This window comes from Macrosteles quadrilineatus, unplaced genomic scaffold, assembly GCF_028750875.1.
Source record: "Macrosteles quadrilineatus isolate MER2022 unplaced genomic scaffold, UCM_ALF_1.0 Scaffold_3__2_contigs__length_128488019, whole genome shotgun sequence".
NCBI lineage: Eukaryota > Metazoa > Arthropoda > Insecta > Hemiptera > Cicadellidae > Macrosteles > Macrosteles quadrilineatus.
In genome coordinates, this window is record NW_026542596.1 from 75,251,112 (window position 1) to 75,277,385 (window position 26,274).

Genomic DNA, 26,274 nt, shown 5'->3' on the forward strand with positions numbered 1-26,274 from the left:
AAAAACAAATAATTTAGTATATAAAAGTATTTTTGTTCGGTTATTAGTAGTGGAGAAAATTAAAAAAATGTTAATTTAAAATTCCTATGTTATTCTTATGGAGAATATTGTCAAATGTTGTAGTTTGCTTGTTTATGGATATATTTTTATCAAACTTGGCAAATAAATTTATTTTGTACTAAGCTATCAATATTTTACTGAGAAACACACTTTATTAGTTTCCTTGTAGCAGCAAACCTAGGTACTCGTTAAACCTAATGTTATTAAAATATATTTAATTGAAAATCAATTCAGACAAATGGAAATTTGCTTAGTCGGCAGGTTTGCTTGTTGGGGGTATTATTCACAGCGTGGGGTGAGTAGAGAAGTTTGCACAATACTTTTGGTTGTGTTTTGACCACGGGGTGAACTCTTGTATTGATTATCTTAACTTACAGGTAGTAGGTTAACATTGTTCTTGAAATATTATCTAAACTAATTCCAACATTTTTTATCAAACCTTCCTCTTATTTTTACTCGTATTCTTTTTATTTGATTTAATGGAAGTTTCAAAAGACACATAAATTAAACGCAAAAGATAAAGCACATAAAGAACTTCCATAGTAACTTTTCGTGTCGTCCCACTCGAAGTCCTCAAAGATAAACAGGCATAAAAAGAGCAATCCGATCACGTCCAACAGTAACAAACTACCTCACGTGACTGAAACGACAATCAGAACAGCCCAATAAAACAGAGATGAAAATCCATCTAAACTGGTTCTCCAAATCAACCAGATGCTCGGTAAAAAACTCCAAATCACTTACCGACAAGGGAAAACAGGGAAATTACGTTCATAATGGGGTAGAAGACGCGCTAATAACTGCAAAGGAAACAGGTAATTGACACTTGCATAGGAGGGGGCGGGAAATTGGGTGATTAACTAACATTGTGGGGGAGGGTTGGTGGGGGACGACCTTGCAAGGTCCCACGTGACCTTGGGACTGACAGGCGGCATTGACCAGCTGATTCTGGGCAGTCCTGGGCTGTAAAAGTCAGATAGGACGTGTTTTATAATTAGACCACCATGGTCTTAAAAGTTTTATTAGAATTGGACTAATGAAATGAATATACTTGTTCGTTTGACTTTGTGGATTTGCAAAACGTGTCATAACTTACACGTTATTATAATTTTCTTATAATTTTCAATTGGATGTGGACGCCACCTAGGTGCGTATTTTAATCAAAATATGATTAAATGGAGACTGACTTAAGACTAATTAACTGACTAAGATAAGCAGTTTTATAAGCCAAGCTCATGTATTTATAGCCTAATCGACAGTTTTTGTCTTTTGATTGAGGTATGTTGGGTCCAGAAATAATGGGAAATAAGATGCATTTTAACATCAAGCCAATTTTATAGCAAACATGAACTTATACACTGCTAAACAAAGTAAAAACAATTTAGAACGAATTCACTTTTGTTTCAAAATGAATTAAAACATTATCCAACTCATCCATATAAAACAAATATTAACAGGTACAAACTAAATACTTTTATTAAAGTGAATATGTTTCAAGGATACCTTTCAACATCGTAATTCATTCTACTTTTTTAAATATGCGAAAGTATATCTTTTCTATCCAAGGACAAATCAGTAATGTTAATTTGGTTCATGAATTGATTACATTACGTTCTTTCTTCAAATTTCAAATTCATGACGATTCTTTATGTTCAAAGACAAACAATAGAAGGGATGGATTTTAAAGTAAAGAATGTATAATTACGTAACTTCTACCCCCTCGGTTTATTGTATATATTTACCATACTTTAAAACTATTTTTCTGTCTAAATATTATAAGCAGTTAAAAGTATTATGTCGAAAACTAATTATACGTATTTTCATACATCGTCTTTCAATCTTTAACATATGGTTTTGTAATTGAAAAATAACACTTTTTGGATCACAAATATGACTTTCAGTAGTATTTTTCAAATTTCGTAAGCAGTCAACTCAGTCTGTTCCCAAACCACAATTACCCAATCTACCATTTTTTACAAAATCATAATCTAAACCTACACAAAACCCCAATACCCTCCCAACTCATATGTGCAATTTACACTAATGAGTAAATTCCCTATTTACTAAAGTGTAAAACGAAACCCATATACAGTAAACGAGTAAAAGTATTTAATACACTTAGAGCAAAATAGATAATAAAATCGGCCACGTTTACTGCACTTTCATTGTCTTTTTGTTAATTTGCAGTTAAAAGACAAGGAGAACACCTCGCTGTAATTATTGTCCTCGTTTACGATGATCGCATATCACCTCGCCGTTTACGATATATCGTAAGGCCGCATATGAACGGCGATATTGTCGTAAATGTCGTCGCCCTCTGTCGTAAGGCGTTGGCACCTCGCATCTTGTCGTAAAATATGCTTCCTCAATGTTTATCAAAGTTCTTTGTCATATTTCGCATTTGATAGAGGTGCATTAGGTGTCTTTGAATGTGGATGTGGTTATTAAAAAGATTAGTAAATACATTTTTAAAATAAAAAGGTGTAAAAGTTGTGTTCAAAATTACATGTGAGTAAGGGAAGAGAAGCAAATAGAGGAATTGGTGGAAAGAATGATAGACGGATGTGAAAGAAATTGAATAAAACTAAAGAGGGCTTGATGGTGAAAAGTCTTGATGCTGAAAGGGCTATCTGCAGCAAATAGAAAATGAGGGTGACCTTTTATTTGAGATACGAGCATGAAAAGCATCCCTAGGAGACTGAAGGTGTCCGATGATGAAACGAACATGTATAACGTTATAGGTTTAACAATAAACCATAACACAAGAAATTTTCGTTTACATAAGTCAAGAATTTTATTAATGTAGGGAAGTAGACGATTTAAAACATTTTCAAGGTATAGGCTGTACAAGTAGGGATTTAAAATGGTAATTTCAGTAACACATAAATTATTCGTTGTCCTTTATTGGTAAACTTTTTTCCACAATTAGCTCAATTAAACCACTAGCAATGTAATAATCACTTAGTTATGTGGTTAGGAACCCGTCTAAGCATAAAAATTTACCTATAATGAAACTAGAACGTGGTTTCTAGGCTTAAATAGATTTCTATATCATAGGACTACCCTTACCAAGCATCAAATTTACAACTGACTGTTGTACATCAAAATAGAATTTCTTATAAACGTTCACATTAGTTTTTTAGATTATGCATAGACGATTCTTAAACGGTTTGAAAGAAAAGCCCTCCAAATCCCTTTATCTTTGGATATGTCGGGGATTAAATTCACCCTGATCACATCTAAAGTCCAAAACTCCAAATCTATTCCATCAAACCCACCTCTTATGGAGGATTTAATTGCAACAACCTTACTAAATATTTGCACTGTCAGGTGGGGTCCTAACAATTCAGAAAGAACAAATTTCCAAAAATTTGGAAAAAATAATCGTGTTAAACGATTATTTATTTTCCAAACATTTGTTCCCCACCTTGTTGTATCCTTTGCATGGTTCAGTAATGTCCAAAGGCAGATGCTCTTCACCACACCCCCACACATCCCACCACGGGCCTTGCTCGGTCCCACATAACATTGTCAATCCCACCACACATCCCCCACTGTCATTGTCACTGTCACTGCCACGTCACACTCACACTACCTTACCTTGCTAAACACCAAACCATACCTCACACCACAGAAAATATCCAATCGATGATTAGTTACTTCTTTGTTTCCTTACTTGGCAATGGTTGAAAAACCTTCGTCTAGGTAGGAAAATACAGCCAACATTTTTAGTTTCTATTTGAAATTTAATGTCTTATTTAGATACTGTTTTAAAGTAATATGTCAGTGCAAAGTACAATAATTTCAAAAGTAATAATTTATTTATTTCAGAGTACGTGTTGCTGGTCAAGTTGTGTACCAAATTGTTGAAATATACATCTTGACGAAAGGAAGAAAGGATGCAAGTTGACGGATACGCCACCGTCAAGCTGTATTCTCTTATTTTAAAAGATATATAACGCCTTGGACATAAGTTTCTATTTATTCAATGTAATAATTTATTAAATAAGGCCTAGTTCTGTCACAATATCTAGTGTTGTCTTCCTGTGGAAAAAGTATCATTAATAAGTTTGTAGTAGTCTAATGAAAAACATCTTGGCCTACAAAGAGTAGCCTCCAATTACTTTTCTTATGAGGAGTACATGACACTTTTCTTACACTTACATGACTTCGTATTTGAATACAATTTCGATATCTCCATCACAGTAGGTTTCTATTAAAATTTCCAAATACATTTTTATTGTATGTTTTTTTTTTTATAGACAAATACGTTTGAAGACTGTTATCGTCTACTTATCATTCATGGTGTTGTATCACATTGTTCCTATCTGGCTTTAACTAGAACTTAAAAGTTTATTTCACAATTTCACATGTATCTAAAGTATGATACCCCTACTTGTATACAATGAATATTTGTTTACACAACCGATTAAGGTGAAATTCCCTAATATCATACAGAGGGAGGAAACAATTCTACTCATTGTATATATGATGTTAAACAATGCGCCTAAAGATTGCGTGTACGAGATCGATTCTCGCAGATGTTACGGAATCATGTCGTCAGCTTTACAAAAGCGCCGCTGTATCTGATAATGAGATTATAGATAAGCACGCCCTGATTACAGCTGGTTTCACGACAATTCCTTACCGGCAGCTCACAGCTCACAGCTTTACAGCTCACAGAATGGCAGGACGTTCCACTTTCAAGGCAGCTATTCAGGCCTTGGCAAGTGGTTGTGGTGTGTACGGACTTTTAAACAACTTTTTTTTCAGGATGATAGTAGGGTATTTTTATTAACAGGGTTATTAAGTGTAATTTTAGTTTTCTGGGCTTAAGTAGAGGATCAAAATTGATTCCTAATTATTTACTAATTTACTGTTTTGTAATAGGTTTGTATTTCAGTTGTATACTATATCATGTTTATGATCTTCACATTTTCTTCAGGATCTCCAGTTTGAATAATCTATAGTTATAAAAGACGAATCCCACTCACTCATTGACTCATTGCTGTATTTTATAAACCACAAACCATAACAACCCAGGAATCGGAATGGAGGTTAAGCGTTATAAAAAAGTTACACCCGGACTCGGTCCCAGTGGTCTAAAAATTCCTATTTTATCCTTTTCATAGACAAGAATTTGTCTATATATACTTATGGTAACAATATTTGTTTATACATGAACAGATGAATACTTTTGGACGGAAACTGTTAAAGGGACAGCTGGTATATTGTTTAAATATTAATTTTTATTTGTTTTAAAATTATTTTTATTTCAATAAAAATAATACAATTATTTTTGTGGCTTAAAATTAGCGTTTAACGGCATACAAATCAACACATGCTCCCTATTTGTTGTGGTGTTCATGATCTATACTTGTCCACAAATAAATAACAGTACATCCGGCTACATAATAATATTCTGCCTCATATAAAAACTAATAATGTTTTATTATACGCGCGAATGCACCGGCAACGGCTCGCCCTGACCGTACAATGCTCGTAATTCTTATTTATAACTCATATTTCTGCGTCATCTTTAATACCTGCTCAAGTTTCACTTAGTCTATTTACGACCAAGAAGATTTCTTGGTAGTCATTTACCAGTTTATTGTATGTCCGCCATTTCTAGACGAAAATAAACTCTTATGTATAAAAAATAGTTAAATTTCAAACAAATAGTTTACTATGAACAATATTTCCCGTGAGAGAAAATCGTTTAATTCGTATGATTAATTAGTACTGTAGTTAGTAGGCAGAAGAAAAATTGAATGATCTTAGACTTAAAAACCTTTGGAGGAAATCACCCTAGTCTGCATTTGAATGTTGCCTTATTTTGTGGTCTAGGACGTTCAAACAAATCTGAAACAGCTACAATGTTCATTCAAGAACCATTCTTATTCTAAACTAATATTTATCTATTCATATAACAATACTACATTACAGGCATAGTAACCAATTACAATGCAGCATTAAAGTAAGTTCATGCAGACATTATTAATTAATCATATCAGTGAGAATGTTAACAATAATTCTGAATTTCTAGCTTGACATATCTTGACATTGACCTAAATATGTAGTACTGAATTGTTTTATACTAGTATTGATGTTAGTAGGCGTATATCTTGTGATATAAATACATAAGTCTTTAATACTTTTAATGTATAACTATGCCATTTTGTAAAAGGGGTTGTTCAGAGGAAATCTTTTTCGAGTCTGATCAAAATTAATTACACAGTGGTAAACATATCACCGTAAAAATTGGTTGAAATCAGTTCCAAAGTACAAACTCTTGGGCTTTTAAATTTTACCTTATTGCCCAAATACAAATCAGAACTGCACTACTATGTTAACAAATTAAATGGTATAATATTATCATTTATTTAATTTCACACCCCATAAATTTAAAACCTCCGAGAAACTAATTCAAAATAATCAATAATATATTCTATGGCATAGCTTCGTTTTTTCATCCTCAAGAGGTATAGTTACCTGCTGTATGTTCTATGATAGTAAAATCAGCTTTCCTGCTGCTAAAAACACATTTTTCTGTTCTGTGGTCATACACTACTGCAAAACACTGTTAAAGCTGAACCTGTTCCAGCTGCACTAATGAAATATAAACGTAGACTAATTAAAGCTGAACATAGACTAATCCAAGTTGAACATAGATTAATTAAAGCTGAACACAGAATAATTAAAGCTTAACTTGACTAATTAAAGCTGAACGTAGACTAATTAAAGCTGAACGTAGACTAATTAAAGCTGAACATAGACTAATAAAGCTGAACATAGACTGATTAAAGCTGAACATAGACTAATAAACATTCAATATTTACTCAATTTTTATATATTCAATAAATACTAACGTAAAATAACCTCTACCGAAGGTTATCAAAGGCAACCGGTTGTGACAACTTCATATTTATATACATTTATCTCTATATATCATCTATTAATTACTCAATCAGAGTTGTATAGAAGCTGGAGTTGAAAGGTCAACTCTCCCCCTCTCATTGCTACAGAGAGAGTTATACAGATCTGTTGTAATCAGCTGACGAAGGTCACCGTTACTTTTCAAGGTCGTTCATTCTTTCCAGACTTATGTGGCTATGATTTGTATTGAAGCTATTTATTTTAGAAATACTGGTGAATGTTTAAGTGATATTAACTGTAAATTTGAAATTGCTTAGTTAGTCGAGGCTTGGATCGTTGGTTATGGGTATACCGTAATTGACCTTTTTGAACATCAGACATTTCCTTTACGTTCGTTTTTATTTTAAATTTGGAATAATAGATTTAAACATCAGCTTTGAATATTAAAAGTTGACTTCTGGTCCCATTGCAAAATCTGAAGTCCGTTTTTATGTGTAATTAGTATTGGTAAAGTTAAGTGTCAATATATTGTTTTATTTTTCTTCTTTAGTACCAATTTCATAGTTTTGTCTTTCCTATAGTTCATAATTGGATAGTTTTAGGGTATTTGGTTGAGCTGTTTTTGAATATCTTTTTGATCAGCATCAGCATCGGTCGTGTTATTAATTTACCTGAAAGCACAAAAGATACGTCAAATAACACTTATAAACACTGTTTTTAAAATAACCGAAACTATAAGAAACATAAAGAAACAAAAACATACCTTAAACATGAATCGGACAGAGCTAACATATTGTCTTCAGCTTGGCATGGATGACAAATTCAATATTTTACCAACAGTTTAAGTGCTTTATAGGAATAAAGACTCAATTACTCTTCTACTTTTATAAATATAAATTCTTTAGATGATAATTTTGTTCTACTCTATTCTTAATTGCCGACTTTGTTTATTGAGGATATATTAAATCGTTATATTTCTTTGGGTATATTGTTATAATGTACTGATTTGTTTCAGGTATGAACATTCGAGTGACATTTCATTTGATATGTAAGTAAGCTGCTATTATCATTAGTCAATATTTTATTGTTACTTCTATATTAAGTATACTAGTTACTTAAAATTGAATAGACGATAATGCCATCTGTTTGGAAAAATATGTATAGATTTTTCTGTCTTTGGTAAACCAAATGATTTTACTTACTTACACGGTTTTGGTATAATATGTGTCGATATCAGGTGACAGTAGTCAAATTATCAATTTCCCACTAAAGAAGCTAATGATGTTTAATATACAAATTACTTGGAATTCAAACAAATAAAAAACTTACTTTTACAATAATTCAACAGAACACGTTTGTACGGTTAACAGTGGGAAACAGGTCTTCGGTCAAACCATTCGTTTAAGTCTCCTAGTAAAGCAGCCGTGTTAGTTCAAAAACAATAATTATTTATATGTTTTTGTAAAGGAGTATTCATTCGTTTATTTTGGGTGAAGATAAAGTTATACTATCTAAACATTCACATTGAAAAGGCAAAGTAGCAAGTTTGAAAGCAACGCATCTAGGTACGACAGTAAGGCACCTCAGGATCTTGAGGTAACTCAGTATGAAAGTATCGTTACTTAGTGTTAAATTATAACAGCTCGATATTGTGCTATAGAAACTTGTTATGAAAGTAACATAGTTCGATGATATAGTAACTTTGCATGAATATGGCAACCCCATGAAAGGAACTACGGTAGCGCAAGTAAGGTCCCCTAAATATCGCGTAGATAACAGCTGTCTGGCTTATCTGGTTTACCGTGATACTCGTGCGGGATTTCAGTTTCACTTTCACAATGTAAATGACTGGATACATCGATATCTCGGGGTTTCAACACACAAATATCCTGCACAGTGCACGCCGTCACTGTAGCGCTGAACACCTGCCATGGCTATGTGTAAACATACACAGCGTTGGGAAATCGGAGGGTAAAATTTGTTCATTTCATTGTTGACATGATTTTCTAAAAGTCTTGCTATTACGGACATTGTCAGAAATGTATGTGAATATCGTATTCAATTAACTTATTTCATACAACTGCACATTTAAGCAAACGTCTAAGCACCTGTTTTACATTTTTTAAGGTGGTACTTTTACATATTATTTGCGCCGAATACACTTATTTTTTGGTAAGGACTGTACTATTTGGCACCAGAACATATTCCCCGTAATTATGTAATTATTGATGGAAAATACTGATTTAATTTTAATTATTGTGCACGGTAAGGATTTTTCTGCATAATTTGAAGTTGAAAATAATTGTCAATCACCTTTATCGGAGAGTTGGTACATATGTTTTTTCAAAAGTGCAGCGAGGACCTAAAGGAATTGTGTTCAGATGTTCAAAGGAGATTTAAAAGAGTAACCAATAAAAACAACACAAAACAAATTGAAATAGATTTCATCTTGATATGATTAAGATCTATTTAAATCTCTAAAAACAAATGTTCTTGATATAAACTTAGATCTTTAAATACTCTCCAAGAATACACTCATACACTCCAAGAATACACTTCATTCATAAAACTTACTGTTGTTTGATTGGAAAGAAACTGGTCGACCTTGGGAAAGTCAATTCAGTACAGTATTTAATGCCAAGAAGATCTTTGAAAAATACAAACATACATCAGCTATATTGACCATATAATTATTTATTTGATTTACAAATAGCGTACACTTTTAAGTCCCTTAAACTATTTACAATCGTTTTATTTAACTTAACTGTAGGGAAATGTGCCAATTAGGCATTTACATTGGTATATAATTTTGGAGTGAAATCCAGGTCGTGTTAAAAAGAAACAAATTGATATAGACAGCTTATGAACCCCTGAATCAATTAGGGTTGAAAAGGAACCCTCTTAGAAAATTATTTAGAACGTTATACTATCCACTTTTGGTACCAAATTTGCCATGCTATCTTGTCACAACAGCTCTTAACTTTTTTAATTTTAAAGTATAATGGTTAGCTAAAATCTATCATCAAACTATAGTTATTATAAGTAATTATAGTTATTTTTAATCGTTATTCATTTTTTATTTAACTTTCTGGACTTAAATACTTAATTTACAAATACCACATCGAAACCTCTTGGTGAAATTCCTGTAATTTAAGCACCATATGATTTTCCCAACGTAGTTTCAACCGGTAATTAACGTATTCACTTGGTTACGGAATATTGGTGAATAATTTCAACTGAAGCATGGCATTCCTTGAATGAAACGCCTTAATTAGGAAATTTGTTAGGAAACTACAATCCTCCGTTTAATAATAACCGACCCAAATTGTAACAGTGTATGTAATGTGTGTAAATAATGCTTTAGTTGTTATATTGAAAACATCTCAATTAACTCACCTGATTTTTTTTTCAAGGAACTGCTACTTATATAATTCAATATATTTTCCGTGAGAGTTCATACTTCAACGGAAAATAAATTTTGTTTGAAACAAAATTATCTTTTAGTTTTAATGAATGTTCTTGGATTGTGTTATTGTTGAACTATAAAATATGTTTGAGGATCGAGTTAAGCCTTAGGCCAGCAGAAGTCTTTCTTATCGTTACTTTAAAACCTGACTTTCTCTAAAAATCTTACTAAAAGCACTGACTATACACAGAATTGACTTCCCATGTTATGTAAACATTTGAAGCCAAACAAGTATATGAAGTTCAGGACCATCTCACCAGAGGATACTATTGTATGGGATAAAATATTAAATAAAATCAATGCAGTATCTTTGCAAACAGCTGATTGATTTATCACTTGACACAGAATATTGTCATTAGTTGGAAGACCATCTCAACATATTGCACTACGTTTTTAGCTTCAAATTTGTAAATTACATGGAGAGTCTACTCTGTGTATAGTCAATGCTAATATCTGAGGAAATCATTTGACCTTGGGAAACACATATACGTTCACATTTACAATTAACAATTTTGTAAACATTGTAAAACAGGACATCTAGTAAAAAGAAGTAGTAAAAACTATAAGAGAAATTACAGAATGATTTTTCCACCTGTTTAAACAATTTTGCAAATATATTAAAATTCTTATTTGTCAATTAATTTTCAATAATTCGTCAAATAAATCCATACTAGGCTACATTGAATTTTTGCTACAGTGAATGTTGTCCTCAGAATTCTTTATCAGACTATTTTAATAGTAACTTTATCTTAATAATCTAATAAAATATTTTAACATAGACTATTTTATTCATCCAGCGTCTCAAATAACTCTACTTTATCTACATGTATAAACCATAGTAGGGCGGGGGCGTAGGTTAGCGCCCCTGTTAGTTCCTCTGTCATCCACCGTCGCGCCACCATCGCCACGTCCGTAACGTCTGTCGGCGAGTGTCAGTGCGTCCGTCGCTCACACCGTGGCACCATGCCCATGAACCGCTTGTGAAGCCGTAGTGTCGTGTCGGTATCTAGTGTGGAATTATTGTTGGTTTTCCTTTTTTGATTTCGGTAAGTGGATTAATTAATATGTAAATTTAATCGTAGAAAAAAGCATATAAATAATGGATAGTTTCCTGTATATTTCATTATAAAAGTAATTTTGAATTTATTGAAATTGTATACGATTATTATAATATTTTTCCAATATTTGTTTGTAAACAGGTTTGAATATTTTATGTATATATTTTTATAATACGAGTAGAATGTGTATAATGGAAATTTTAGTGTTATATTTTATTTCTGAAATGGAATAACTATAGTTAATTACATTATACTCCTTTACAATGCGTACTACTTTAATTCATGTCATAAAAATGTAATGATCTTAATTATTCTTTGTTGCTCAATATTGTCAACTCCTAAAAATTAGTGTAATATTAAAAGTACAAAATAATTAGGAACGTCTATTAAACATTATAGCAATTTGAACTTATAACAACGATAACATTAAAAGCCCAAATAAAACTGATAGTACATATTAATATTTATTCTAAATACTACATATAAACTACGAATAATGTTACACCATGCAAAATATTTAACTAATTAAATGCAAAACTTTTTTATTTTATTTTTATTTCACAGTTTAACTAGTTTAATTAAAAACTAATTAATTACAAAAATAAAGTTAAATAAATGTTTTTCACTAACAAGTTTTTAATAGATATTTTGAAATAAGTGAATATACATACAATACATTGCTAGATTTGGTGTAAAATTTAAATAATTCAGTAGAAGTTCACGGTAAAAAAAAAACAAAGTAAGGAAATTACCATATTTGCCGTTCAGGCGTTAGCAACCTCACTTACAATAGAATTCAGCAGAAAACTTGAGTGGAACTTGATGTACAATCTTGCAGACCAAAACACGTCTTATATCATCAATCGGGATGACATATATGGTCACAAAAACACATCCCTTATCAGTAGCCACTAATTATCTCACCCTTAATGACGTCGTTACAGACGAGTTTGTACTAGTTAATAGCACACTATTGTTTGCTGCAATACCTTGTAATACTAAAGACGCAGGCACCTTACAGCTACCTGTTTATTCCTAATAAATCTGTTAAAGGGGAATCGTCGCGGGGTTACAGTTTTCAAGTTTTAAAGAATCAAGAATCAATATTTAATTCAAGTAAGACATGTACATGCATCTACGCTTTAATCCGAATACTCATGCTTAAAGGAAAGTTCAAATATTTGTTAAAAGTATTAACGATTTTCAAAATCAACTATGAAATTTATAACTTCCAATCATTATAATTTGAAAATCACCATGTTATATTAGTAAGCAGGATTAGCCATTTGTTTGTTAAGTATACTTTTATCTTCCTCATAATTTGGAATTTATTTGTTTAATTAGGTAGTGAAAGGACATTTGTATTAACATCTGTTATTGTTAGCATGTAGCAAAATGCTGTTTGCTTAAGCATGTATGATCGTAACCCAAATTATAACCCAAATTTTCGGTAGAAAATTAATGGATGCACAAAATCGATACACATAACTGTTTGAGTGCTTCAATTCATAAAATTAACTAAGGATTAGAAATCTTTCAAAAAGTTTTAAAGCATTATTTTACCGCATATTATAACCCTCAAACTAAATTATAATGACTTATCATATCATACATTGTGTTGCCAAAATCGTTATATAAACAGATATTTAAAATGAGTGAACTGGTAGAAATATTTTTTATAATTGAGAAAAATAATACATATCGTTGACAACAATATAAAAATTAATTTGAATGATAGACATACATAAGCTAATGTTCGGAAATTCCAGAAAATTATAAAATTAATATATTTTTGAAAAGGAGAGTCCGGTTCAATTCTATATCATTATGCCGTCGGCGAGGGAACCTGGTTCACTTACATTCACTTATTCCGCTCTCAATTTAAGGAGCGTTTTGGTTGGTCGGACTCAATTGGGCAATTAGTCTTTCAAATGAAGAAAGTCGTCTTAACTGACCAACTGTCTAAGCAGAGATGGCAAAAGAAAATTATATACCTCATACAGTTTGGCAAATTGTGTTTCGGAATTCATTCTAAGAGACTTTTGGTTATAAGACATAATTTAGTAATATTTAACAATAATTATATTAAAATTCAAAAATATGGGTAATATAGAACCCGTATTACCCATCCATATAAAAACAATGAAGGATTAAAGGAACAATAAACTCCATTTTAGAGCAAATGAAAGAGGCTTTAGTGCTGGAAACATCATATTAAAACATCTCTCCTACAATTTACATGAGAACAATGAATTATTTAAACCTTAATCAAAAATTAACAACGTAAACTCAACTAATAACGCCATGTCAAATATTAGCGTTGTCTAAAAAAAATTTAAATGCTCTTAGTGTTTTTATTTTTAATTTATATTTTCTCACCACTTGACAACGTTTTTTAACCACTTGTTAAAGTGGATCCATTCTAAAGCCTCTACTATTCAATTAACTATATTGATAAAACCTCAAATTATTGCTTAGTAAAAGCGCAACTAAATCCATTCCAGTCATTCAATCACAATTGCTTACTATAAGCCATTAAAGAAAGTTTAGGACAAACCCTTTATAGAAAACGGTCGGAGTTTGAGCTATTATTTCTAAAGGTTCTACTTTGGCAATCTGTAAGCATACATAAGCAGTTTTGCATACAAAGAGATCATCATACTAATTCGCCAATCTTGCAAGCGGATCTTTGAGGACTTATGTGTTTGGGAAACCCAAAACCTGTGTCCCATCTGTCTCAGCTGTAACTCATTGTAATATACGACGGTGGCGCCAAGGATTATGTTTTACAAAACCACTTGGTAGCCGAAGGTCTCAGTGGGGTAAAAGGGTCTAAGTAGCGTCCTTGGTGACCTCTGAGAGATCAGAGGTCAAAGGACAAACGGGAATCTTTTGGCTACACTACGTTTGCAAACTCTTATCTCTTACCACTCTCACTTAAGTGATAGTTTTCCTTAGATCAATTTCGCAAACTGATGCAATCACTAGCTATCTCACCTGTAAACGATATTTCACTGACAAAACGTCGATCGTTGGATTGGACACGATTTCTCCCACAATAAGTAATTTGCAGGAAGTTTCCAAGCCGTGCGATATGACGAGAGCACCGGTCTAGTCGACCGTTCGAGTCTCCCGTCTATCCAGCGTTCAAGTCTCCTGTTGTTACGGTGTAAAGTGGTGTGATGGAGTTTGATGTATTTTTAGATTTTGCGCAGAAGGTTTGTCATGTTAAACATCCTTTATTTGTTTTATTGTTTGCGAATTTGTAGTTTTGAATTATTATTTGTATATGGAATTTGTTTGTATCTAATTCGTGTCATATATATTTTTTTCAAAATAGAACAAATGCATTTTTTGTTTCAGTAACCGATTATTTTATCATCCCCAAATACTAAGAACCATTGCTTTGTTAATTAATTATATTGTATTAATGTGCCCACGATTTACAAATTATGTTAATATGTGAATCGTATAAATTGACGGTATCAAGCAGTATAGTCAAAGAAGACATTATAATATAAATACACCTAATCAATCGTGGATAGAAAAATACAAACATTCCCACGATTTTCTCGTTGGTTGAGTAACATACGAGGTTGTCGTTTTACCTGACGTTTGCCGGAAAGATCGCTTACGACCAAATACGGATTAACATAGAAAGTTCCAGCCAGGAATGGTAACATTCACCAACTCCTGCATGCAAGCGTCTTGAAATTATCACATGTTATCCTATAATATATTTTTGTTTAAGTCTTGGCTGATTCGTACATGCAGTTTCCGGAAGGGTACATACTTTAGAAGGGTTGTTTCAAATACTATTTTAACAGTGTACAAACGCATATAACTTAATAAAGAATATAAGTAGTTGGCCTAAGTTTTGTCCAAATTGTACAATTTTTATATTATATCCGTCTTAATTTTTCAATTTGGACTCTTAATAAATCAAATTTGGGGGGGGGGGTTGTAATACAAATAGAAAGTAACATTGTTACACAATAAAATTATTAAAATCAAGTTTTAACAAAGAATTATTAATTTTCTTCTTGGATCTCTTCTTAGTTCATAGTGACATAACCGTGTTGTGCTATCTACAAAAATCACAACTCATTAGAAAGTTGGTAAATTAAAGTTTAAAAATGTAATTATATTTTAAATGCTGTCAACATGGTTAAAAAGCACCAGCATTCCTGTCATTACATGGATAGTACTGTACTTTTGAACCCATCTTTGGTTTCCCCCCAATAGAGAAATGTGGTACATTTAGTACCACCAAGTATTTTCCAAAAATAATCCCCTAAAGCTTAAGGTTTTTTTTGCATTTATAACCTACAATAAAACAGCTATAACATAGGCTACATTTACTTCTTTTCAACGATATTATCCTTACGAAACATTACATCGTCTAGAATCCCAAATCGCCGCCAACCCCGGACGACTTCCTAGGATGGCATCACGTCCGGTCTTCGCACGACTCTCTTGTCAGTCCCTCCGTGTCTGCGACGTGGCTGCCTGCCAGGAGTCACCATAACTCGTCATTGTCGACCAACTACTGTTACATGTGTTAACCTCCAGTCACCCCAGCCAGCACCGTGATCGGTTTTGCAAAAACCCGGAAGAGATGTCTAGAGCTCGTGTGGAAATCGGGAGTTTTTGAGCGGAAAAACATTTTACATTTTTAAGGTTTTTGGTCCAGTTGAAAGTGCAAAACATTGTAGTCCTAAAAAGGAGCTGTATTCTGCTCGACAAAAAGTAAGCTGGAAAGGAAATTAGGCCTATGTAAGATGTCTTCGATCTTGGAATTGGCTACAACAATTCCAATACATCGTTAAACGTTAATTTAGGTTCAGATTCTCTTGGTATACTTCAGGCTCTTTGGCATTTCCTTAGATTTATCCTTGCTCCTTGTTTACCAAACAAGAAATTAATTCGCCTGATTTTTTAAAAGAAAAACCTTGTTAAAAGGCTTAAGATTTTAATCCTCTTACATTTACACCTACTGGTTTTCAATCTACACATAAGAAATGATCCAGCTTTACAAAATGTACTTAACAAAAAATTATTCTTAGATTTTACTATTAAAATAGAACACATATACAAATATTACATCACCAAGATATCGAGATCCTGCGTGATTGGTTATTACGATCTTCTTACGAGTGCATCAATCCCCATCCCCTCATGGTATACCTCAGGGTGTCTGCCTCACGACATTCTGATTGTCTTGACACTCTCGACATCACTGTGACTTTATGGAGGCGATACCAGTTGCTTGGAAGTCAGCCAAGAGTCTTTCATGCCCTGGACGACCTTGTCAAAATGTCAAAGGGGAATTGGAGTTTTGCTTTATGCAGTGTCCACATCCATTAAGGTCTTCTACGTTTTTTCTGAACTTGAAGTTCGCAATTCAGGTACATTCTGAAACAAAATGTACCTCTTTATTGCCCGAGAAATAATGTTTAACGTAACAAAGTTATGTCAGCAAATTAAAGGTATTTACTCAGGGGAGGTACAGAAGAGGCTACGATGACAGCTGAGGGTTTCTTATTAGCTGAGGGAACGCCATTACCGTAACAAAACGGTCGATAGCCATCGGCTTCGGTGGTCTAATGGTTAGCGTGCCAGGCTGTTATACTGCAGGTCCCGGGTTCGAATCTCGCCGGTGGCATTAACTTTTTGTCCAAGATTTTTTTATTTTCAGCAAGTTTGGTTGGTTTGGTTTGGTTATTACAGTTTAATTTAATTATTAAGTCATTATAAAATTTTAATTGAGCAATTTCTAGTTTTATTTTATAAACAGAATTATTTTTCCGATTACTATAAACTTTGTTATATTATTTCTTTATCAGCAAGTTTGGTTAGTTCGGTTAGGTTATGATAGTTTAATTTTATAATTAAAAATTAATAAAATTGAATTTTAGGCATTTATAATTTTATTTTATGAACAGAACTAACTATTTTTGCGATTAGTAAACCTTCATTGCCAAAGTGCTCTCTACTACAGCGCTGTTCACGGAGGAATTTTGAACTAAATGCCTCATTTGTACCTCCCCTAAGTCAGACCCCAAATTAAATAACAATAATGGTGTAGTTGTAATACGATCTGGTATCTTAAGTATGTTTGAATATGCAAAAACATTCTCTAGAAGGAACAGACTATAGCTATAAAAGCCCTTTTAAAGAACACTTCTTCTTACTATTTCAAGTTATTGCCTCGTTTTACTATTCAGAATACAAAATTACAAACCATAAAAACTAGTATATACTCCCGAACAATAAATTACGTCCAACCGAAAGCCTGTTAACACTATGATTCGAACGACATTTTCAATTGTAGATTATAATATTTTCTGAAGGTTATGCTACAGACTCGAGATTAGATTCCCCATGTAGGGAAACTAGTGGTTCCCTCCAGGTATTGCTTCATGGATGGATTCACTTTCGCTCATCAACAGTTTATGAACTACGAACATTTACGACCTTGAAGAAATCTAGCGAATCATGGTTAAAATTCCATCTTTTAACTATTTCCCCATTACACATTTTGATTACTTGGAGTAAAACGATAACAACGTTTTGATATATCGTTCATGTAATATACTGTCTGTATCTGTCACTTACTTTTATTTAACTCTATTATTATTCTGTTTTTTACCATTTTCCAATGGTTTAGTGAGAAAAACTATTGGATACAAATGTTAATTTAATAATTTGTTAGGCATTAATTTTAATAGCTAGGCATTTTTTAAATTCTCGTGATAAAAAATTTTGGTACCCGATACAAATTTTGCATTTGTAATCTTTGAAGCCTTTTGGTACCCTCTTCTGAATGTTCTTTGTATAAGAATAATGGGGTATTTTATTTTTAACTGTATGGTGGAATCGGTTGGTTGGTACACATGTAATCATTTTGTGTACATAATTCCTCCTAGAGTTAGACCAAGAGCTAGACATAGCAAGCGTAATATTTTCCGATTGTTGTAAGGTTACAACTCTAATTAAAATTAGAGATTATATGATTCGATTACTGAAGAGCACACGATACTTTAAATTTTTATAAATAAGCTCTATAAAGACGTATATACTTAAGTAGGAATAAAAGGCAAAGGGATCTTCTCGCAGACTAGAGAGGACTCTGGGGAACCTCTTTGGCATCCTTGGCAAAACTTTCCTTTGGCAAATCCTTCCTTGATCACCTATCAATCTGCGACTCGTTTGTTTCGTGTCGGCGACTGTTTGAGTAAAAGTGAAACTCGAACAGGTGTATCAAGGTCACACCGTCCCTCTGGCAACGTCCAGGAGAAATGTCGGCGATATCCGTGTCAGGGGGAAAGCAGACGATACCGGCGCTCCTTACGCATCGATAGGGTACTTTCCCCTTCGTGAGGAGCATTGGAAACAGGGTTGAAGAGGTTAACGAGGAAACAGCTGAGAATTTGAAGAGTAACGATGAAAAGAACTACTGGGTTCTGAAAGTAAGCCTCAGAAGGCATTTAGGGACTTACGTATTATACCGACTACACCTAACCTAACCTAACCTAATGGTGTTGAGTTTAGGTTAGAAGGATGATTGATATTTAAACTAATTAAAATCGTATTTGGAAGTTAGTTAACCGGTGTGGTCGGTATAGCATGTAATAAGTACCGACATTTAGAAGATGGCATATGGCTTTTGACGGTTGCAACCAAGATGATTCTAGAAGTTCATTTACAAACCTATTTCTATATGAAATTTCATTGTAATATGTGAAATGTAACTGTATCCACAATATTTGGTTCCTAACAAAAGAGCACGTATTCACAACAAAGACCTTAGATGACAAAATCCATCACTTACTATAATCTTAACCAAAGATAATCTAACTTTTGGTTTTACTATCTGATAAAACGGTTCATTTGCATTAAATCGTTGAAACGTCGCCGTTTAAACGTAAGCTGAATTTACAACCGCATACCTATAACGCTCCAATAACTCCCACCCGAGGCTATACACACAGCTACTACTCTACAACACTTTTCTTTTCACTTCTGCCACCTATATCGCGGTGAGTTGATTGCGCCACGGGAGCAACACCGACCACGCCCGAGTAAACAATACGTTCGTTAAATGTCCCGCGTCGGCGGCGCGCGATACACTATCACATATATAACAGCCGCAGTTCACAGGGTTATACTCTATGTCACGACTCGCCACTTACCCGCGCAAAGCAGACAGCTGACCCAGATATCTTTCACCTGTTCGTCAGCTGTTCTTCAATCGCTCAAGCTTGTTATTTATGTCTTGGAGCTCACGAGAACAAGATCCGACTGTGTGGGAAAATGTAAGACTATCTTTGATGCTGAAGTGTCTAAGATATGTGGAGCAGTGTAATAAACCTGACGAAAGTCTTCATTTGGGATAAACGCGCACTTAGCTTGAACGCTACTGAGTTCAACCTCCGTGAAATTGCTGTTATACCGAGTAATGACTGCACTTATGGTTACTTCAGTGTTTAATGCTGCATTTATCTACGGTTGTATTTAAATGCAAGAATAAACATTAATAATTTAATCAATTGGAAGTGTTGAGTTTTGAAAAATTTTGGTTTCATTGCATTTATTGTTTGAACATTATAATGCGATGATAGTTTCATGGTAAAAAATGGTCCTTCTACAACTTGGTTCATTCCCACGATTTCAACCAGTGCGATGTTCTCCAATTATTTGTTTGATAGTGTGATGCACTGTGTTATTTCAGTAATTCAATATAAGTAAATTCATTTCAGTGGCTGTGTGATACATTGCTCTTACGGCAGTCTAATCCAAGATGGCCGTTGGTTTCCTTGGCCTTATTTGGAAAACAATTCAAAAGTACATCGAACATTTCTAATCTCACAGTGCACAAGGTATATAAATTTATAACCACTTTTGGTGTTTGGAAAAATATATTTTGATAATAAATAGCTCTTTAGCAGCTGTTTGAAATTACCCAAGATGCCCGCTAGCCTCCAAGGACTCTTCCTTAACTGAATCAACAACTAACATAAAAATGCGTTAAATAGATTTACTATCTTAATTACCGTAGGAGGGTGAAAAAGAGGCATACAGCCAAAACAAAGAATGAACCAGTTAATTGCTTGGCACTCCAGATTTTACAGTCGCAATCAAACACTATCAAGCACGATCAGCTGTTACGTTGCATTGACTACGTGCCGCTGTTAATGCAAATACGCAACTGTTTTATACCGCCGTAAAGTTCCGCAAGTGAAATGTCAACTTCATTTTGTACCCACAACATTGTAATCCACAATGGACTTAGCGTCACTTTTTAATGTCACATGTTATTTTTAACTATTATTAAGCAACGGCGACCTTCATACCTGTTACACAACGTTGGAAAGGTTACTCCCTCATAAACACAATACTGTATCTGCTATTCCCACTGACTGGCGACAATGGCTGACGTCAGAGACAGCTGATTTGTAACCAGCTGATCGGTAACTGGAACAATGGCAGATGTTCTAATTGTCAGTTCCATAACCGGAGCTGACGAAGTGTTGCAGTTCTTGTTAGTTTGCTGCCCACGTTTGGCCGGTCCAGACAGCGAATGTCCATTGATTGGTGATATGAGCTATTTATATTGCTGTTGTTTCATTTTGTCTATTGTGTTATCATGTTTTCAGCACCACCGGCGCCAAATTGCAATTAGAGGTTTCATTCTTTATTTTTAAAGTAACAATTTTATTGCGAAAGGACTGGTAGAAAACAGTTGAGGAAAAGATACAGATAGTCCGAAGTACCTGAATGTAGCTACCTACAACTATTATTTTAGGTTCACTATAATCCGATTCATAATATAGTTTTTAAAATTACTGAGTTCTTGTCCTTGCGCAAAAGTTGGTGAATAAGCTAAATCATGCCGATGTTTGGAGGTATATTTAATTTTCCTTAATCGCTGAGCAGTTCATTTTTACTACCAAAAAACAACATGGTTTATTATTTTGCGCTTAGCAAAAGGTGTTAGGTGTTTGGGTTCTAACGAAAATTAAGACCTATTGGTACATTAGTTGGCGAAAATACTGCTTATCAACATCCAAATGCAATCTTGGGTAGTCGGTGGATCAGTTGGTAGCGTGACGGTCTTTGGACCCAAGGCAGCGATGTCGTGGGTTCGGATCCTGGTAACTGCCGAAAACATTTTATCAGTACAGTTGACCTTCGTACTGTATCGGCTCATCCCTTGCTTTGCTAGATAAGTACCACGCACAGATCTGTAGTCTATGTGGACGGGCAAATGCAAGGTTAAAAGAGGCCGTCAACCTAAATAAATCTATTATCACAATCACATTGCATTTGCTGATTATGAAGTTTTCATAACTAAACGTCTACACGCAAGTTAGCTAATGTAACGTATGTAGTTACGTGTAATGTAACGTATGTACTAGAGAAACTATAATCCAACAGTCCTCATCTCGCGATATTCTGATTGCTCGTCACGCGTGCGCTACTCGTGTAATCTGTTGATAAAGCGACGTGTTCACGCTCTCGCAACCGCGCAACCATTTATTTACCCGACTTTCACTTTCAGATGAGCTGCGCAACGCAAAACGCGCAATCAGATTCCGCATGAATGACAATGACAGCCATTAAGTTCAATAGTGTTTGATATTCAACACCCACTGCAACTGAGGACATCGTTCAGTGTCAAGTGTGAGAGAGGGAGATATTCAGGAAATCATGGCACTGGAAAAGCAAAACTCTCCAACATGCATATCTGAAAAGCATAACACCGAAAGGCCCTGCTTCAAAAATTATTTGTAGAGCATTAGGAGCTTTATTATAATTGCCACGCCGTTACATTCTGTTACATTCTGTTTGTAACTGTTCCTGAATGACGAGTTCTTTTTGGAACAGTACCTGACTGACGCGTTCTTTTTGGACCAATGAATGATCAACACGTTTTATTTTGAGCAGTGACTGATCGACACGTTCTTTTCGGAACAGTGCCAGACTAAAACGTTATTTTCGGAGCAGTCCCTGACTCACACATTCTTTTCGGAACAGTGCCTGACCAACACATTCTTTCGGAGCAGTGACTGACCGACCCGTTCTTTTCGGAGCAGCGCCTTTCACAGTATCAACGACAGGGAGAAGGACGGAGATACAGACGTCGCACTTTCTCTAATCAAGGCCTGTAAATGTGTGGGAGGTTGTGTCGCAAGCTATTGTTGCCAAGCCATTGTTTATTCTTATCTAGGCCCGCTTGCCAACTGATTTCGATGCAAGTCAGGTAATATTGATTAATTCATTCCATTTCATTCCATTAATTCGTGTACACGATATTAAGTCCTACACGAATTTGGAATTTGGAAACTCCTTGGCAGTTACGAAAGGTTGGGAAAGCATTTTTGGTGGGTGTTTACAGCCTTTCTCTTTGGTGAGAGCAGATTCGCTTCTTGGTAGAATTTAATGCCGTAAATAGATTAACGGTTTTGTTAGGATTTGTTTACACTCTGACTCACATAGCCATAAAAAGTGATCAAATGATAAACAAATTAATATGTCACAAGCTATATTTTCTTGTAAAATGAAAACCTCGTTAATTAATTATTACAAAGGTCATCGCTATATTGCCAATCCTCTGACACCATCCTGTGATGTAATTGTTAGACCTGGTAGAAGATCTACCAAAAGCAATAGGGGGTTCTATCAGTAGGAATGGAGAGCGAGCTGGTCTAGTGGTAGAGTTCCCAGCCCGAGGTCCCAGGTTAAAATCCCACCAATCACCAAAGAAATTTATCTAAGTGATAATGCCGCGACCCTCTAGGACTAGCCTGAAGTAATGTGTAAAACAGTTCCGGGCTAGAACCTAGGGTCCTAAGTTGTGAAGGTGAGACAAAACAATAAAAATAATAAACCAGTAGATACAGGAGTAGACAGCTGTACCAAGTATCGAGTAAGAAGGTCATCAGTGTGTCTGGACCTGTCCCACGTCATTATACAATCTCTTGTTGACAGCCTCCAACAGAGATGTTTCAGATAAACCTTCAAAACATTCTAGTCATCATCCTCAGGTTATTTCTACTCCTAGTTATGACTTCTCATTATCTAAAGCTTCGAGTTATTCAATAATGTGGATTTTCCATTGAATGAAATATGCATTTCAATGTTTTAGATTTATTATATAAAGGTAGTTTAGGCTATAGCTCATTATTTTTTGCACTAGATGTAGATGATTTTTGTAGACAATATAATCAAATTTGATATTTTTTTATTACTAAAAAGTCATCTTAAAATATTTATGCAAAAGGATCTGCGAAAATCATACTATGATTTTCAAGTAGTTTCTAATACTTCTTAGGTTGAATTTTACGTTAGAGAAACCTGGCCATGACAAATTAGTTTCTGTATAAAAATGAAATGAGCGAAACAAACACATTAAAATGAGTGAATTATAGTCCAATATAAATACATGTACACATTGAAGGTTATATGCATACTGTTCGAAAACAGAACAATTCAATCTCAAGTAATTAAATCTTTAAGCTGTAATCTTTTGTTTTTTAGCTGTAATTCACTAAGAGGGACCTTTTCCGTTAATTCACTACCACTAGTTTTTAGAGCAATAGATTATTAGCAATAGAAGTGGTAGTGAATCAAGCTTTGGTTAGGTTAGTATAGAGTTAAAAAACCTAACCTAACCACATTCCACTAGTGGTAGTGAATTAACGGAAAAGATCCGCTGAGAGGATATTGTTTTACTGAAATTGCATCCAACAAACATACTTAGCCATTTTTTAGCCCGAGAACAATTTGGCCATTATACGATCGCAAGATTAGATAGTCCGACATTTTGGCGCGCTTACAGGTGTCATCTTCCCGCCAAAGGTTACCTTCAGAAGCTTTTACGTAACAGTAACCGACCTTCTCAACTGAGCTTTCACTGAGTTTAGCAAAATACAGAGCTCATCTCTGGCCGGTTTGGCAACTAACCTTCCAGGGAAGCATCACATTAATGCTTGCCTTGGGCAGCTCGTATGAAACTCAAACATCTGCATTTGCAGCTCTTCAACTGCCTAGTCTGGATGTAACTGTCTTATAAATATGGAGAAGATTTCACCTTCATTTGTTATTCTTGCGAAAGTGTCGATTTGAATTATGAAACGTTACTAGTGATTGTATATGATTTAGCGATAAAATGCGATTAGAATAATTTCCTACTTTCACACAATTAGTTACGTATATTGGAGTGCTTAAAGCGTGAGAATCATTCTTATATGAGAAACAAAAAGTTTACATATTATTTAAATAATAAATCTTTATCAGTTTAAAGTGTCCTAATACTAAAATTAGAAAATGTATCTTCTTTCTGTTTGTTTATGGATGGCAATACCACTGAGTGCTAGAAAATATTATTTATATACTTCACTCATAAAGTAACTATGTTTAAAGAGAGCTGAAATGTAGACACCTCAAGAAAAACAATAGCATTTCTTGTGCATACTTTTAAGCCGTACTCGTCAACCCTTCTTAGAGCATAACACTTCTCTTCACTTTTTTAAGCTTCAATTACAAAATCTTTAACACTAAACCATTTTAAATCATTTTGATGGGCTTGCCCATCATGTGTTGACTGCCCTTTTAACTGTAGGCCTACCGGTATTTTACCGTCTCCAAATAACAACACAGATAAATATTTCACAGTAACGGCCAATTTAGGTCAAACATCTTTACTTGCAGATCCATACAATGTGTTCCTTAATTCGAAATATCTGTCAAGGCAATATTCCGCAATAGACATTTCCATAGTATCCATTCCGAAACCACCGAACCTGTGTCACGCACCGGTTGTTGGTTGGTATTGCCTCAGACACATAGACACACAAGTGACGAAACTGTTCAATGGACCGTTGGATTAGAACCAATGATCCAATCCGTGGTTTGGCGGGAAAACACGCGTATTAACTCATTTCATTCATCGGTTTGGCAACAACAATGAGGTCATCGTGGGGTTTCGCTTGGTTAATTCGCCTCGCTGAAGACAACTCGTACAAAACATCGTCAAACCTCCATCACATTGTTGGCCACTATACCACATCAGCTGATTTTCTACCAAGCGATCAGCTGTTATCTAGATCAGCTGATTGCCTCGGGTGAAATCGCGACTTTGCTCTGGAATCGTTAAACGTTCCGTGACGTGTGTGGAGCGTGTTCACACTTTCCCTCTCTTTCACGCTTGCTTACAAAGTTTACACTCGTGAACATACTGATAGCACGCCTCCCGCCTTCCGTTGTAGCGTGTTGGTGTATGGATGTGAAAGTGGCGGGACACTTAGGTGGGCAATATGGAAATTGCCTGTATGCTTGGTGCATGGTGATAATATTAGTATTCGTGATGTTTGAATTTTTTGATCCCAGTGAAGTTTTTGCCTTTGTATTCCGACAAAAATATGAGAAATTAAGACGAAGAGAGAATTGTAAGTTGTAAGAAGAAACGGTTAACATTTTGTCTTTAGAATGAACAACAAAGAATGATGTTAAAATTATGAACACACTTGAGTTCTGTTATATTATTTATTCTGCCAAAGTATTTATTTTTCTGTAATACGTTTATGGTTCGTAGTTCAGCTACTATAGATAAATCTGAGGTAGTTATCTTCCTCAGATAGATACTTATATAAGGGTGGATATAACAAAAAAGTAATCTTATGTTATTTAAACTATTACGGATTTTGTAATCTACTTGCCAATTGTCTTCCGCTAGTAAGGTTTATTATTTGAACGACATGTTTTTGAAAATTGATGGATATTGCTTATTTAAGAACAGGCACCTGGAAA

At 34.3% G+C, this 26,274-nt stretch overlaps 1 protein-coding gene across 3 annotated transcripts in view; it reads left to right on the forward strand.

Annotated features, from left to right (window-relative positions):
* LOC128990281 (uncharacterized) overlaps positions 1–26,274 on the forward strand; it is a 188,886-nt gene that overhangs the window by 60,064 nt on the left and 102,548 nt on the right. Inside the window, exon 1 of one of the 3 annotated variants that reach the window (XM_054412603.1) lies at positions 11,325–11,448. The exons of the other annotated variants lie outside the window; for them this stretch is intronic. The gene's annotated coding sequence lies outside the window, so the exon portion shown is untranslated. Of the gene's footprint in view, positions 1–11,324; positions 11,449–26,274 lie in introns of those variants that run through there. 3 annotated transcript variants of the gene reach the window in all.